Source organism: Amia ocellicauda, chromosome 7, assembly GCF_036373705.1.
Source record: "Amia ocellicauda isolate fAmiCal2 chromosome 7, fAmiCal2.hap1, whole genome shotgun sequence".
NCBI classification, from domain to species: Eukaryota; Metazoa; Chordata; class Actinopteri; order Amiiformes; family Amiidae; genus Amia; species Amia ocellicauda.
In genome coordinates, this window is record NC_089856.1 from 19,864,812 (window position 1) to 19,882,500 (window position 17,689).

At 42.6% G+C, this 17,689-nt stretch overlaps 1 long non-coding RNA gene across 3 annotated transcripts in view; it reads right to left on the bottom strand.

The window, feature by feature from the left end:
* Nucleotides 1-1,028: 1,028 nt before the first annotated feature.
* The window catches only part of LOC136753038 (uncharacterized), a 59,097-nt gene continuing 42,436 nt past the window's right edge, over nt 1,029-17,689 (bottom strand). For 2 of the 3 annotated variants that reach the window (XR_010817384.1, XR_010817386.1), the window contains exons 2-3: nt 11,284-11,637; nt 1,029-2,974 (exon numbers count right to left, since the gene is read on the bottom strand). This is a non-coding gene — a long non-coding RNA (uncharacterized LOC136753038). The remainder of the gene's footprint in view (nt 2,975-11,283; nt 11,638-17,689) is intronic. The other variant, XR_010817385.1, reaches the window with a different exon arrangement.

A 17,689-nucleotide genomic window follows, 5' to 3' on the forward strand; every position in this document is an offset into this window, starting at 1 on the left:
TTTGGAAGTAGGGATTTTTTTTCTTAGCTGCCCTGCCATTGAGAAGCATCAGTTTTGAGGTGTGAAACATCACTTGTGAGGAAAGGCAGCTAAAATGCAGCTGTAGAACACACAGCTATGGATTTAACTTCAACTTCCATTTCACTGCTCCTCCAGTACAGGAGAATGGCCCAAGAGGCAGCCACACCTTGTGGAATGCGCTACTAGCCACTCTAGCACCTTTTGGCCAGCTGATGCATAAGCCAGGGAATCCACTTTTCCTGTTGTTTAGACAAGGCCCACCCTAGGCTGCATAAACCATGGCAAAACAAAGCTGTCCATACAGTACAGTACAGTAGATAGCAATCCTGCTCCAAAAAGAAGTGGGGAGGATGAAGAGTGATCAACTCCACCAGCCTGTTAACATGGGACAGAGACAACACTTTAGGAAGAAAAGTGGGATTTGGTCACAGGGAGCCATCACCTGCAATATGCACACAGTAGCCAATACAGTGGCTAGCAGAAAAGATTCAAATCTATAGACTGAAGTGGCTTGAAGGGAGCCTTGGAAAGATCCATCAGCACTGCATCAATGAGCAAAGATGGAAGTGTATGACACACAAGAGAAGTCCATTTCAGAAACTGTGATGCTAGGAAATGAGATCCAGGTGACACTGTCAATTTTACCATGGCAAGCAGGTATTGCTGCCAGATAGACCTCCAGCATGGATGCAGACTTGCCTTAATCCAACAAATCTAGTAAAATTAATGCTAATAGGCAAGAAATAGGGACATGACCTAGACGCAGGCTTCAGGACTGAAATCTAGACCAACCAAAGGGCCACCAAGTCCACTGACACATTCTATGACCAGACTCTCTCGGAGATGGCAGGGAGAGCGAAATCTGAGGGGACACATATAGGAGGCCACACACCCACACATGGGCCAGCTCCTCCACACCTAAAAGATTGTCAGACTTTGTGGAAAGAGATCTACGGAGGACAGTGCATCGACTCTCACAAAGCAAAGAGAACTGTGTGCACCTCATCAAACTGATACTCTTTATTGTGTATTTTACATTTCATAAATGTAATGCTAAAAAACATTTAAAACATTAAAATCCTAAAACAAAACATATTCAGAATGAACAAAAAAAGAACTCAAACAAAAAATAAATGCATTTTCAAATAAAACAATCAATGCATAAGACAAAAAAATCTGAAAACAAGGAAAACTGAATAATCAAATGCATGTTAAAATAAATTAATCAATTCATATGACAGATCAGAAAGCAAAACAAAACCACCAAAAAAACAAAGCAAATAAGAATAATCAAATGCAATTCTTGAAAACAAATCAGTACATTAAAAAAATATCCATATTCATTTTTAAAACACATAATTTTCCATCATTACAGAATAAAAACTTAAAATTAAAACATCCCCCTGCTGGACATATAACCTGAGTCCAAGTCCCTTAATGTTCCATGTTTTAAAGGCTTTCTCTTTGCCCCTCTGATGGATCTCCAGATTGTTATATCATCTTTCACCAGCTTCATGTCCCTCCCTCCAATGGCTTTTGGGTCTGGCTCTAGCTTGTTGAACAAGCAGTTGTGCCGTGCCTCCCACAGGGCCTGTTTCACTGTGCTGACGACTCACCACCAGCACCTCAGAGTTGGAGATGTAATACTGGCTGGTCCATACAGAATCTGTTGGGCAGTCTTCTGTGCAGGAACTTCAAATCTGTGGAGGAATGGAAACAACAAGAGCCAGACCCTGCATGCAAAGGGGCATTCCTTAAAGATGTGAGCCTCTGTCTCCTTACTCAGGTAGGGGGCAGATGTCTACATGAACACTTGAGAGGAGGGGGGGGACGGGGATGAGGGGGGGAGAGCAGACACTGACTCACAGCCATCCAGGAGACATCTCTCTGTGTATTCATGAGGCAAGTGTGCATAACATTAGCCAAGATATTTCTACAGGTGAAGAGAGGGAAGTCTTCTATTCTGCTGGTCACCTAGGTAGATGCCATCTGATTACAGATGGTCTTGTAATCCCAGGAGACCAGTTAGGCTTTGTCAAGACCTACTTTGAACACATAGGCTCGGAGCCCCCTGTAGAACAACAGTGGGTCCCACAAGTGCAGCCTGATGTTGTCAATGGTGCAGAGGCTGCTGGCAAACTTACCTCACCAAGCTGATCTGAAATGTGTTCCACCACCTATTGATCAAGGTGCCACTCTGAGGACTGGGGACCCCCCTTAGAGAGGAGGTCCATCGCTGACCAGGGAGGACAGCCTGGACTGGGACCACAGTAACACCCTGCATGACAGTCGATGCAATGTTGGCAAGCACAGACTCTGTTGATGGTTGATATACAACACTATGGATGTGTTGTCAGTCCTTACTAACATGTGCTTGTTCCTGAGGGCTGGGAAAAAGTGTTGCAGGCCAGTGAGAAGCTCCAGAACCTGAAACCTGAAAGGCACAATCCACACTATGCAAGCTCCCATGCCATTCCATAACCCCAACCATCAACAGATTAGACCAAGGGCTATGTCGCATGTCAGATGAAGCACAATGAGCAAATTGGGACCTGATTCCGGTGTGTCCAACAGGAGAACTGCACTTCCCGCAAAAAAGTCAGGGAAGGCAGGCAGGTGGCACGAGCACATCACTGAGTAAGCACAGCATTGGAAAAGTGAGCGCTCTGGTTCTGGGTCCTCTGGCTGAGGCACATTCAAGCACTGAGTAGCTAGGCCAACTGTAGACAAAAAAAAAGAGAAAATTGAGAAGATAAATCTCTGTGGGTCCATGGCTTAAAGCCTAGGCCTAATGGTTGCCTCCCATCCAGGCAATATAATTGTTATGCTTCTGGTGGGGGCCTCTCGCCCGCCCGAGGGGGTGCCTCATCAGTCCTCTGGGGTGGGTTGTTCCTTGTCTGGCTTCCAAAGTGGGGGTCAAGGTGCCTCATTGGCCCCTAAGAGGGGGCTATTGCTGGAAAATAAATAGAAAATTGTGCTCGGGTACTGGTCAAACAATGCAGGACATCTCCTCTCGAACAAATAAAATTGTGTATTGCATGTCCACGTACTATGGGCTAGAAAAACAGAGACATGATTAGTCTTCAGCCATAATTTAAAGGCTAAGACATAGGCTAGAATATTGTTCCACAGTTTTGGGACCCTATAACTAAATGCTCTACCACCTGCAGTTTTCTTGTGTATTTTTGGGACCACTAAGTAACCGGCTTCCTGGGATCTCAACAGCCGACCTGGAGTGTATTTGATAAGATAATTTCAGTAGGGAGGTGCCAGTCCTTTTAGTGCTTTAAATGCTAACAAGTGAAACTTTGAAATCTATTCTGTAGCACATGGGGAGCCAGTGAAGAGAAGCTAGTATTGGAAAGATGTGTTCATATTTGGTTAAGATTTTTGCAGCAGCATTTTGAACTAAATGAAGTGCAGAAATGGCTCTATTTGTGCTACCTGATAGAATGGCATTACAGTAATCCAATCCCAGGTTTCGCGCCATCTCTTTAAGTTATACTGATCGTGTATGATAAACATTTAGATTTTCTCCCCTATTACTATTATTTCTCATGAAAGCTAAGCTCTCTATGTTGAGTCTTGAGCAAATTGATAAACTGGTATAAGTATCAAGATGCCACACTCAAAGAGAAACATGGTTGACCAGGCCCCAGACTTACATACACTGCGAGGCCAAAGCACTCGAGTGGTGCCTAAGCTGCAGGGAAACAGCAGAAGCCAGACTGAGGACCTCAAAATATTTTTTGGGGCAGCTGTGCCTCGACCTACTGGAGCCCCAGTTACCATTTCTCGTGTCTAGCAACATAAAAAAGAGTTAGCAGAGACACACAAGGAGTACTCACAAATCCACTGTCTGGAGGTTATAAGTTAATTCAGAGCCCTGATTTCGCAGATTTACCCACAGGAACCGGTGCACTGGGCCTTAGATGAAGTATGCCACAGTTCAAGAGCACCCTGGAAGGAGCAACCTCCAACTTCCAGTCTGAAAACTTTGGGACCACGAACAATAGGGTAAGATATAATAATAATCGCTTAAATATATCAATACACCGATCAGCCATAACATTATGACCATCTGCCTAATATTGTGTAGGTCCCCCTTTTGCCGCTAAAACAGCCCTGACCCATCGATGCATGGACTTCACTAGACCTCTGAAGGTGTGCTGTGGTATCTGGCACCAAGACGTTAGCAGCAGGTCCTTTAAGTCCTGTAAGTTGCCAGATGGGGCCTCCATGGATCGGACTTGTTTGTCCAGCACATCCCACAGATGCTCGATTGGATTGAGATCTGGGGAATTTGGAGGCCAAGTCAACACCTTGAACTCGTGATTCATCTGACCAGGCCACCTTCTTCCATTGCTCCGTGGTCTAGTTCTGATGCTCACGTGCCCATTGTAGGTGCTTTCGGCAGTGGACAGGGGTCAGCATGGGCACCCTGACTGGTCTGTGGCTACGCAGCCCCATACGCAACAAACTGCGATGCACTGTGTGTTCTGACACCTTTCTATCAGTACTAGCATTAACTTTTTCAGCAATTTGAGCTATAGTAGCTTGTCTGTTGGATCGGACCACATGGGCCAGCCTTCGCTCCCCACGTGCGTCAATGAGCCTTGGCCGCCTGTGACCCTGTTGCCGGTTCACCACTTTTCCTTCCTTGGACCACTTTTGATAGGTACTGACCACTGCAGACCGGTAACACCCCACAAGAGCTCCAGGTTTGGAGATGCTCTGACCCAGTCATCTAGCCATCACAATTTGGCCCTTGTCAAAGTCGTTCAGATCCTTACTCTTGCCCATTATTCCTGCTTCTAACACATCAACTTTGAGGACAAAATGTTCACTTGCTGCCTAATATATCCCACCCACTGACAGGTGCCATACAGTATTCACAGCGCTTCACTTGTTTCCACATTTTGTTATGTTACAGCCTTATTCCAAAATGGATTAAATTCATTATTTTCCTCAAAATTCTACAAACAATACCCCATAATGACAGCATGAAAGAAGTGTGTTTGAAATCTTTGCTAATGTATTAAAAATAAACAAAAAAAGCACATGTACATAAATATTCACAGCCTTTGCCATGACACTGAACATTGAGCTCAGGTGCATCCTGTTTCCACTGATCATCCTTGAGATGTTTCTACAACTTGATTGGAGTCCACCTGTGGTAAATTCAGTTGATTGGACTTGATTTGGAAAGGCACACACCTGTCTATATAAGGTCCCACAGTTAACAGTGCATGTCAGAGCACAAACCAAGCCATGAAGTCCAAGGAATTGTCTGTAGACCTCCGAGACAGGATTGTATCGAGGCACAGATCTGGGGAAGGGTACAGAAAAATTTCTGCAGCATTGAAGGTCCCAATGAGCACAGTGGCCTCCATCATCCATAAATGGAAGAAGTTTGGAACCACCAGGACTCTTCCTAGAGCTGGCCGCCCGGCCAAACTGAGCGATCGGGGGAGAAGGGCCCCAAGAAGGGCCCCAAGTTCATTCTGACAGAGCTCCAGTGTGTCTCTGTGGAGAGAGGAGAACCTTCCAGAAGAACAACCATCTCTGCAGCACTCCACCAATCAGGCCTGTATGGTAGAGTGGCCAGACGGAAGCCACTCCTCAGTAAAATGACAGCCCACCTGGAGTTTGCCAAAAGGCACCTGAAGGACTCTCCGACCATGAGAAACAAAATTCTCTGGTCTGATGAAACAAAGATTGAACTCGTGTCTGGAGGAAACCAGGCACCGCTCATCACCTGGCCAATACCATCCCTACAGTGAAGCATGGTGGTGGCAACATCATGCTGTGGGGATGTTTTTCAGCGGCAGGAACTGGGAGACTAGTCAGGATCGAGGTAAAGATGAATGCAGCAATGTACAGAGACATGATGAAAACCTGCTCCAGAGCGCTCTGGACCTCAGACTGGGGCGAAGGTTTATCTTCCAACAGGACAATGACCCTAAGCATACAGCCAAGATAACAAAGGAGTGGCTACAGGACAACTCTGAGTGGCCCGGCCAGAGCCCAGACTTTAACCCGATTGAACATCTCTGGAGAGATCTGAAAATGGCTGTGCACCGATGCTCCCCATCCAACCTGATGGAGCTTGAGAGGTCCTGCAAAGAAGAATGGGAGAAACTGCTCAAAAATAGGTGTGCCAAGCTTGTAGCATCATGACTTGAGGCTGTAATTGTTGCCAAAGGTGCTTCAACAAAGTATTGAGCAAAGGCTGTGAATACTTATGTACAAGTGCTTTTTTGTTTTTTATTTTTAATAAATTTGCAAAGATTTCAAACAAACTTCTTTCACGTTGTCATTATGGGGTATTGTTTGTATAATTTTGAGGAAAATCATGAATTTAATCTATTTTGGAATAAGGCTGTAACGTGGAAAAAATGTGGACAAAATGAAGCACTGTGAAAACCTTCTGGATGCACTGTAATAACGAGATTATCAGTGTTATTCACTTCACCTGTCAGTGGTCATAATGTTATGGCTGATCGGTGTATATAATAGAATAATAAATTATATATTAAAAGGAAGTCGCTATATGATGCTGAGTGGGTAGGAATGTACACAATCTAGTACACACAGCTGTGAAGAGGCAAAAGAGGATGTTCTGCTTGTGTGCAGCATACCTAGAATGTAGCAGGGGTTGGGCTAAGTCATTGCATGCAGAGGTCTTTCAGCAGCTTTGCTATTTCAACTCTTTGCAGTTCTATCTCACCACTCACTCCTTCACCCTCTGTAATTAATCTTTCACAATGCTCACTCCACTGAAACTGCTGTTCTTAATTGTGCAGCCTCCCTCTGTTCTGCCCTGATCTTTCTTGATCTCTTTGCAGCCTTGGACACTCCATCCTTCTCTCCTCCCTTGTCAATCTTGAAATCTAGGGCACTGCTCTTGTCTGGTTTTCCTTCTACCAGGTGAAAATGATGTGGACCTTAGTCCACACCACAGCCTCTCCTAAATGGTGTGCCCCAATGCTCTGTCCTGAGCATCCACCTGTTCTCTCTCTATACCCCCTCTCTGGGCCTCTTCATTGCATACCATGGGTTCTCCCACCACTTCTATGCAGATGATTCCCAGATCTTAATTTGTTTTCCTCTTTTGACCTCCTCATCCCCTCTCTTATCTCCTCCTTGATGCACTTGCATCTTTCCAAATCTGACTTCCTCTTCTTTTCTACCTCCTCTTCACCTTCTACTGCCAGAAGACTAACTCTGCCTCCTCTCCACTCCCCTTCCTCCAGACCCCGCTCCTTCTCATCCCTGGCCCCTAAATGGTGGAACAACCTTCCCACCGAAGTCAAAACGGCAGAGTCTTTGACCTCATTCCGGCACTTACTCAAGACACATCTTTACAGACAGTACTTATAATATTAGTCCTTTTAATCCCTGTTAGATAGCACTTCACAGAGTTTTATTATGCTTCTTGCGTTTTTGATTGTTTCCTCCTTGCTCCCTTTCCCATAGCCCTTGACTGTGACCCTACATCTTGACAGCACTTTGCTTTTACCATCCAGGATGTAGGACCTCACTTACTGTACTTGCCTGTGTAAATTGTAAATTGGAAGTTGTAAAATGTATTATATTTTGAATTGCTATGTTTTATGTAAATTTAATTTGTAATGATTGATGCTTTTACCGAACTGTATTTTTGCACTTATGTTGTAAGTTGCCCTGCATAAGGGCGTCTGCCAAGAAATAATAATAATAATAATAATAATAATAATAATAATACTGATCTCTCCATTTAAATTCCACCACACTCTCCCCCTCTTCCTCTGCTAAGAAACTTGGAGTCACCCTTGACTTTGCACTATCCTACTCCCATCACATCTGCACTCCTGACACACACCTGCCAATTTTTCCTGAAGAACATACGCAGAATCTGCTCCATTCTCATCAACTACTCAACTCCGTTGCTCATCCAGACCCTGGTTCTCTCCCACTTACTTTACTGCAACCCCTTCCTGGCTGGCAGTCTGCAACTGCTACCTGCCTACTCCAGCTCATCCAGAACTGAGCTGTTCATCTGGTGTTCTCTCTGCCTCGATTTGCACATGGTACTCCCCTACTCCGCTCCCTTCAATGGCTCCTGATATCCGCTCACATCCAGTTCAAAACATTGACTCTCACCTACCGTTGTTTTTATCAGACTGTACCTAGCTACGTACAGACTCTCATCTCTCCTTACATTCCCTCAGTACACCTTCTGGTGATTACTAAGGTAAAAAATGTAATGCTAGTGTTAAATGCTTACGAAATTAAAGTACAACCACATTTTATGATAACTTAGTAATTAGAAATGTTTATTTGAGAAAAAAATAAATGTTTATATCAGTGCACTCTCCTTTCCATTTACATTTTCACTCTGTTTTAATTTTTAATTTTTATTTACAAATACAGGTCTGATTAAGCACACTTTTCAGAATTCCAGATCAAAGCATACTTTAGCACCATATTAATTATTTTGAATCAACATCACATTTCTGCATTTCACAAAATAAACTACATCAATCCAAAACTATAACTGCATTCAACATCAGCAGTGTTAAAGCCAAAACTTTGGTGACGCTTTAGATTACGTGGCCCAATTTAATATTAAATAGATATTCAATTGACAATCTATTAACATTCAACAAATTGCAAAATAAATATAAATAGAATGTAAATGTAATATCTGTCTATACCAAAAAAGTCATCAGCATGAAAACAACGCAAGTTACAAAATCGCTCAACCATCTAAAGTGGAGGTATCAAACTCATAAACCAAGTTACAAGATACAATTGGGGCAAACCATACATATCTCCAATTTAGATGGCTGAGACATTGTTTTTGGTATAGATAGATATTACATTAACGTGCTATTGAATGTTAATGATCAAGTAGTTAGGTCAAGTAGCTAGGCGCTACACTTGTCACAGCGGCATTTCAGTTGTTGTGTGCCCCCTGGTGCAAACACTGACCAGCACCCCTGCTGCACATTTCCCTGGTCACGCGTGTGTGCGCTCAGCAATGAGCTCCTCTCACCCCCACCATTGCGCCACTTGCGGCCAACTCACCTTGCCCGCCTGTAGTGGTGAGGTCCTCTGCCCAGTCTCTGGGCACCAACAGCGGGCATGGATTGACCGCGACTTCCAGGTCTGCTACTGCTAAACTGTATAATGCATTATATTAATGTTTGAAATACTAATATGTCTACATAGCCAATTGTATTAATTTGAACAGTAGGATGGACCAAATCTGCGCTCTGCTGGCTGCACAGGCAGCACAGGCAGCGCAACAAGTGGCGCCAAACACACCCCCTGCTCACCATGACGCTCCACCACCGGCCCACAATGTGCTGCTGGAGTCTGAGCCTGCTCCAACAGGCAGTATCATGTCACGGAGACGCTGCTCCAAAGGGCGTATGAGGACTGCCTCAGAAACACAGAGAGCCTGCTGGCACTGTGGGGCGGTCCCTGGCAGCCATTGTGGCACCGTGTCGCCAGATCTGGCTGTCCCAAGCACGACGGGTTCCTGAGGCGGACAGGACCTGCCTCAATTTATGCCCCCATCTCGCGGGGCTTCACTTTTGACCCCTCTGTGGAGGACATTCTGTCACACACCCTCCGAGATGGAGCGCAGTCCCTGTAGCTGGCCCAGGTTTACCCTATTGCACCCCATACCCAGCAGTGTAGGCAGCCTCTGGCAGCTCACCAACGGGGAGGCCCCCCGATCGCTGCTCCCAGGTCACAGCCCAGGCAACAGTTCCTGCCCTCCTGCCAACCTCCACCAGTGTCTTTCTGGCAGGCAGGCACCCCCCCAGGCTCGCCACCGTGGCAGCTTGCGGTAGGAGGAGGCCTGGCCTGACCCCGCCTCCCCTACCTCCTGAGCAGCGACCCTGAGGCATTCCTCTGCAGCCTCTGGCCCACCCTTACACCCCCCAGCAACTCTCAAATTGTCAACTCTGCACCCAAGACTCTTGGGTGTTCCAAATTATATCAGTTGTCTACTCCCTACAACAATCCGCAAAGTGCCCCCTCTGGGGCAGTATGAGGGATTCTATTCCCCATACTTCCTAGTGCCCAAGAAAGATGGCGGTTTCCACCCCATCTTGGATCTGAGGCGCCTAAACCGCCACCTCAAGGTGTTTCGTTTCAACATGCTCAACCTGTGCACCATGTCTAGATGACTGGCTGGTTTGTTCTTACTTGAGGGAACAGGTTCAGAGTCACACGAACTTGATTCTAGGCCGTCTCTCTGAATTGGGCCTCCGGGTCAATTGAGAGAAGAGCTGCTTTACGCCAACTCAGCAGGCACAGTTCCTTGGACTGCGCCTCGATTCCGTTGCCATGCTCACCACAATGGTGCCAGAGAGAGTTGCCTCCATACACACGTGTCTCTCCCTCTTCCAACTGAGAGTTTGTGTCAGGGTGTCCCTTTGCCAGAGGCTGCTGGGCCTCCTAGCGGCTGCATCACAGACCCTCTCCCTTGGCCTCCTCCAATTGAGGCCGCTGCAGTGGTGGTTCATGTCTCTCAAGATGCACCCACACTGCGATTGAGCACACCCCAAGTCACAGTCACTCCAGCATGCTGGAGGGTGCTCCGTTGGTGGTGGAGCCCTCACAATTTGACCCTCAGTGTGCCCGATCTGCCACCAAGCAGTCATGACAACAGATGTCTCCAAACAAGGTTGGGGCACAGTCTGCGATGGACGTGAGAGCTCGTGGACCAGGGTAAGTCCCTGTCCATGCTCATAGTGTATCTGGCAGCCATCTCTGCATGTCATGTCTGGATTGATGGCGAGCCCTCTGGGTCTAATTTCCTGACTGTGCATTTCCTGAAGGGAGCTCGAAGGCTATAGCCTCCTCACACCCCTTCACTGCCCACATGGCGCCTGCATTCCTCCCGAAAGTGCCATCTCCATTTCATGTCAACAGGCCTATTGAGTTGATGGCTTTTCATCCTCCTCCTTTTTCTTCGGAGCAAGAGAGTGGGCTTCACCTGCTCTGCCCTGTGTGGGCCCTCAGGTGCTATTTGGCACACACTAAGGACATTCGGTGCTCAGACCAATTGTTTGTGTTTTATGTACGCGAACACAAGGCCAGGCACTTTCAAAGCACACCTCTCGCATTGGATTGTGGACACTATTACCATGGCCAACAAGTCCACGGGGTCCCCGGTGCCTGAACACCTGGTGGCCCACTCACCTTGAGATGTTGCCCCTTGGCAGACATTTGTGCGGCTGCAGGTTGGGATTCTCCACTTACATTTGTCTGGTTCTACAGGTTGGATATGACGGGAGTGGTCCCTTCCATTGGGAATCTGGTGTTGGCTGCAGTCGAGCCCCAGTAGCCCACAGGTTCTGCTCCTGTTAAGCGCATCCTGATGGATCTACTGAACTGTGTCTTCCCTTCCACTGGATTATGCCTTCCAGTTTAGCACCCACGCGTGCTGCTCCTGGACTTGCTGACAGCCTGTCGATGTGTTCCTGATGTGTCATGCAACCTCCAGGTACGTTGCCTTACGAGGCCGCCCTGTATATAGTTTGTTCATTATTGCATTGTGTTGCCCAAGGGTTGCAAGGTCACGCAGGTCCTAGCTCCCGGCAGAAGAGGACGAACCTGCGCAGACATAACATTTTATAGAACAGGAAGTGGGAAGAGACCTGTTTTGAGTGACGTGCGCAATGGCTGCTTTGATAGAGTGACATTTTCAATCGGGATCCTACGGAAGTGCGCAGAAATCCCTCCCCCTTAGGCAGTGCTTCCTTTTTCAGATACCTGGGGTTGCATTTGCAACCTATCTGTTTTTTTAAGCATACAAAAGAAACGGCTTTTATATTACTTAAAATATGCATAATGCATATTATTGTGTTTCATTTATATAATGAGTCTAATAATGAAAAACACATGTGATTTTTTATTATTATTTATTTTGGTTTGGTAGGCAGTGCCTACCCTGCCTACACTGACTGCACGCCCTTGGCGTGTACTTATGTACTGTTGTACTTCTATTGTTTTACTGCAACTTCTCCTATGCCCCCCCTCCCTTTAGCACACAGCTAGGACTAAACTGTATTATGTCTTATTTCTTATGGTATTTTGTATTGATTGTATTACTGCACTTTGTAATGTTTTAAAATGCTTCTTGTGTAAACTATGCCACCCTGGATTAGAGTAATAAATAAATAAATGAATGCTAATAAATCAAATTAATAATAATAATAATAATAATAATAATAATAATAATAATAATAATAATAATAATAATAATAGAAATATAAATGACAGCGAACTGGAAAAATAAACTGTTCTGATAAATAAATCAAATTAATAATTAATACATATGAGAGGCATAGAGTATACAAACACAGTTAACTTACCTTGATCCTATACATCAATAAATAAATAAATACATCTTTAAAATGTTTTATTTATACAGGTTTGAAGTGTTACTTCTAAAAACATACTCATATATATGGCTATGCAGAGGTACTGAATTTTAATTGAGATCATCTGCAACAGTACTGAAGTTTCAGAAACACAGAGAGTTTCCAGTAACATTTTACAATAATGGGCTCCAATTCTTAATTAATCAACGTCTGAATCTCACAGGAAAACGTATCAATGCCTCATGCACTTTCACTGAATTTTGATGTTGATCACATGTATAAGCCCTATCCCCAACTCTGACCCTAGCCTTGTTATACATGTGTTTAACAGCAGAACTCAGATAAAGTGCATAGAGTATTCATGTATTATTCCTGTGGCATCCATACATCAAATCATTAAGAATTGATTAACATTATTGTAAAGTGTGACCAAACTTCTAAACCTATTTTGACTCAGCTGATTAATATTGGCTTGTTTATACTTGTTTAAATGTTTGTTTATTATTAAAAAATAATCCATACACATTTATCTTTCTGGGATTCTGAGCTGCCTTGGCTGGGATGTGTGTGAATTTATTATTTCTCTGTTTTAAATACTTCATGCAGTTTCCGTAATTGAAAGTGCATGCCCCCTATTGTGTCTTTAGTCAGTCTTTGTCGAACAACTCCAACACTGATGACAATTCTGCCATGTTGATAGTTTGCTGGATCACATATTCTGTGGTCCCACAAGTTCTTTGATAGGGCTGTGGCTTTTCACTGCTTGGTTGAAATAAAATCCTTAAAAACTCAAATTCCACAAACATAACCTGATTTAATCTGACTGCTCAGCTATTCTGAACTGAACAAGATATGTGGGGTTTGATGTGAACCGCAATCTAAATCACATTCAAGTATGTATAAACCAGACCTTTGTAGGTAAGTTAATAAATAAAGATAATAAATAAATACATACATAAACAAATAAATAAATACACATTTTACCAAAGTTATGAGGCTGCACATTTGGGGGTAAATTACAAACTTTAGTAAAATACATAATTTTGGATAATAAATAAAATCATATTGGAATAAAATTACACATGCATGTACCTGAATGAAAAACCAAAATGTTTTACATCTCCAATCATAAAGCTTTGAATACATGGCCCCACTCAAATAACATGCTGTGTAACCCAAAGACTCACCTGCTGAGGTGATTAATGCTCTGAGAGCCACAGCTCTACTGGTGCACACACATTCAACAACTCAGTTCCACACCATTGAAAACTTTTAATAAGCTTTTAATGACCACTTCTAGCACACACCCATCTATGAAGGGCTGTTGCTTGGGCCCCCTCGCAGCACTCTGTGGAAATCTGTCATTGCCAGATAAATCCTTGCCTAGGTTGTCAACCATGCCTCTGCTAGACAGGGTCACAGGGTCAAAATCGATTTCATAGGCCACCTGGAGAGTTCAGGCTGCAAACTGACTCAAAAAATTTATATCAGAGTTGGAATGGCCTACCACCCAGGGCTAGGCCACAAATAACACTCTGACTACAGTCACAGGCCCAACAGAAGTTGGCTCAGAGAGAGGCCAGAGTTGTTGACCCTGCGAGCTGACCTCTTCAAACTTCAACTGAATTTTTCTGGCAGTTTCCACGGTGACTAGGCACCCCAAGCTTATCCTACTTAAAAAAAAGGGGGGGGGGGTTGTGAAAATTGTAAAAATCTACAAATGCAAATGTAGCTTCCATTTCCATTTCCATTTGTCTCATTTTGAGGGGGTCTTGCTCAAAATACATAAGATTTTGAGATTTTGTATTTAAATTATTATAGATTAAGTTTTGGAAGAAACCAATGCATAACAGTCTTACATGTATATATCACTGGTTTTAATAGTATGCTTTTTTGTTATACTAAACCTTTTACTTACATTAACCACAAACCCAAACAGTACTGATCTTAAAAACTACACTTCTGCAATGAAATAGTTAATTGTTATGAAAATCTTAATATAATCTGCTTTTTATATGTTATTCTCCTCTGTCTTAAACTCCCCTGAAATGTATGTTTTTAATGGAATCAACTGAGGTTTTTCCTTTCATTGTGTATGAAACATTACCATTAATGCATTTCTGTAGATTAACATAAAAAAGGTATTTGACTTTCTTAACCTTCTTGTAGTTTTAAGATTGTTCCTGCTGAAGCTTTAGAATGCAACTTACTAAACTTGAATACACTTTGAATGGAAATCATTAACAATAGAGAAAAAGTTTTGAACAGATCAAGGGTATTAAAAATATTGACCTTGATGATTAAATAGTCATAAAGAAATAATGAATGTATTCCCAAATGTGCTATAGTCAGTTCACAGCACATCTTTCTTGTTTTCTCATTAAGCTAAATAAAAATATAGAAACCATATTCTATATATTATTTTGATAATGCTTTAGATTACATGGCCCAATTTAATATTAAATAGATATTCAATTGATAATCTATTAACATTCAACTGATTGCTAAATAAATGTCAATAGAATGTTAACGTAATATCGTGCTATACCAAAAATGTTGTCAGCATGAATAAAATTCAAGTTACAAAATTGCACTGCCTTCTAAAGTTTAGATATCAAACCCATAAACCAAGTTAAAAGAAACAATTCGGGCAAACAGATATCTCCACTTCAGATGCCTGAGCCATTGTTTTTTCCATGTTGACAAAGTTTTTGGTATAGATACATTAACATTCTACTGAACTTGAATTATCATGTTATGGATTGTTAATAGATTTTTAATGAAATGTATAAATAACACTATTTTTTTTGTCTTGTATCATATAAATGATCTTAAATTAGCACATAGTTTTTCAATAGTTGTATCACTAAGAGTTAGTTATTATCTTAAAAAACAAGAATGTTGAGGCATGAGCTGGCCGAATGATCTCAGACAGATCTGCAGACAGATTTTCTCAAACTGAAATTATTACTTTTCCTAATACAGATAATACTGCTATGAATATATGAATTTAATTAGATGTTCTTTGGTTTAGTGAATGGTGAAATATTTATAATATATATATATTTTTAAAGGTTACACAACTTGATCAGTTGTACCCCACCCATGTATCCACCTGCCATCTGCCAACCTATGTATCAACTATCTTGTACTCGGTAGACACTGTGCATGTGAGAGCTTTGACCAGGTTGCTTGTTGTTATCTTATTTGACAAAATGCAATTGTAAGTCATTAATAATACCAATAATTTCCTGTTTTGATCAACACAATTTTGATCAATTTGGTAGAACTGCCACAGAGTGCTTTACACATTGAATCAACACAGGCTTGTCTTAATACATAAAGTAAAGTAAACCATTACGCACAGTGGAGAGAAAATGAAAAAACTCCTAAAGGATGACAGACTGTTATAGGAATAAATCTCTGGGGGTCCATGGATGAACGCCTAGGCCTAATAGTTGCCTGTCCTTCAGGCAGTGTAATAAAAGCAAAATGAGTAAGGTCTTCTGTTGTTGGGGTCATAAGTGTAGCAAGAGTGGTGAGACTGTGTTCATGGTTTCTTGGAAGTAGGCCTAGACGTAGTAACCAAACTTAAGTAAAATACAATCTTCAAAATGTCAATGTAAGTGCATATAATAGTAAAAAACAAACAAAAAAAAACAATAAAAATAATAATAATAAGGATATGAATCAATTTATATGTAAAGCACTCTAGGGTAAACCTTTAATGGGAGTTATATCCCTTTGCATTAATGTGCAATTCATATCTCCATGGTTTGGTCTTTGTGAAGTGGGGCAGTAGATAATTAACCTATTTTGAAACAGAGTGAGGTTGCTCAATCCATAAAGCTCAAGTGGCTGTAAGTAAAACTTCAGGGGGGAAGTTATTGAATATGACAAATGAAAGGCGACAAAAAATCAGTAGTAGCACATTTCAGATATTTTGTTTGCATGTGCTGTTGTCAAGTGGTAAAACCTTTGGGGAGGAAAAAAAAGCCATCTGCTTTTGACATCATGGTGACTAGGTTTATCTCAGCAACAGTCTACCTGTATTTCCTCGGCTATCTATTTATCGGTCAGCATCAGTTTGATTTTTTGTTTAGTTTGTCTCAGCTCCTTTACAAACGTCAGAGTTTCCCAGTATGGTCCTTTGTTCGCTCATCTTTCTGTGTTCTCAGGAAAAAATAGTCAATCAAGTACCTTTATGTGTATGATTGCACACACTGAACACTTTTAGATCGTCTCTCTATTAAGATCAACAAAATTACAGCCTTTTACCTCTAGCGGACACTCATTCCTGTATAGGCCTCAAGTGATGCTATAGTGTCGTGATTAGGGGTTGCATGCGTGTGCTTGAAAAGGTGGCTATTTGATCTCTGGTCCAACATGTAGAGCTCCGTGAATGAGATGCACTATCACATAGGTTTCGTTTCAGAAAGGAGGGGCATACATTATTGTGGGGAACAATTTAACGTTCTCTCAACATTGGGAGGGGACCTCCAAAACCTATCCAGTCATATTAAGTAATCTTTATAGTTTTGGGAACTTCTTTTAGTTTTAATTACGGGGTGAAATATAGTAAATATATACTTTCAGGACACTGTATTTTAAAGATTATTTTGTGAAAATCCAAATAACTTTACAGCTATTTATTGTAAAGGGTTTAAACAATGTTTTCCATGCATGTTCAATGAACTATTAACAATTAATGAGCATGCACCTGTGGAAAGGTCGTTAAGACACTAACAGCTTACAGACGGTAGGCAATTAAGGTCACAGTTATTAAAACTTAGGACACTAAAAAGACCTTTCTACTGACTCTGAAAAACACCAAAAGAAAGATGCCCAGGGTCCCTGCTCATCTGTGTGAACGTGCCTTAGGCATGCTGCAAGGAGGCATGAGGACTACAGATGTGGCCAGGGCAATAAATTGCAATGTCTGTACTGTGAGAAACCTTATGCCGGGGTCACACTACACGATTTTAAGCTCGATTTGAGCCCGATTTGGCCGTCACGACAAGCAGCCTGCCACTGCTCGTGTAGTGTGAGATGGGCTGCGATGCGATCGCTTGCAATCCGATCTGATCATAAGCTTGTCGGAGCCGCTACGATTTTATTAAACATGTTTAATATTTTACGACTCGATCGGCGCCGATGTTTTTCCGCAGTTTTGCGCAGACCTGCAGAAATCCACTGATCCCATTGTTGGAGCAGCACAGATCTGCGCTACACAAACGTGACCTGTACACGTGCACGTCCGTGTTTGTTGACCTTTTCGCTGT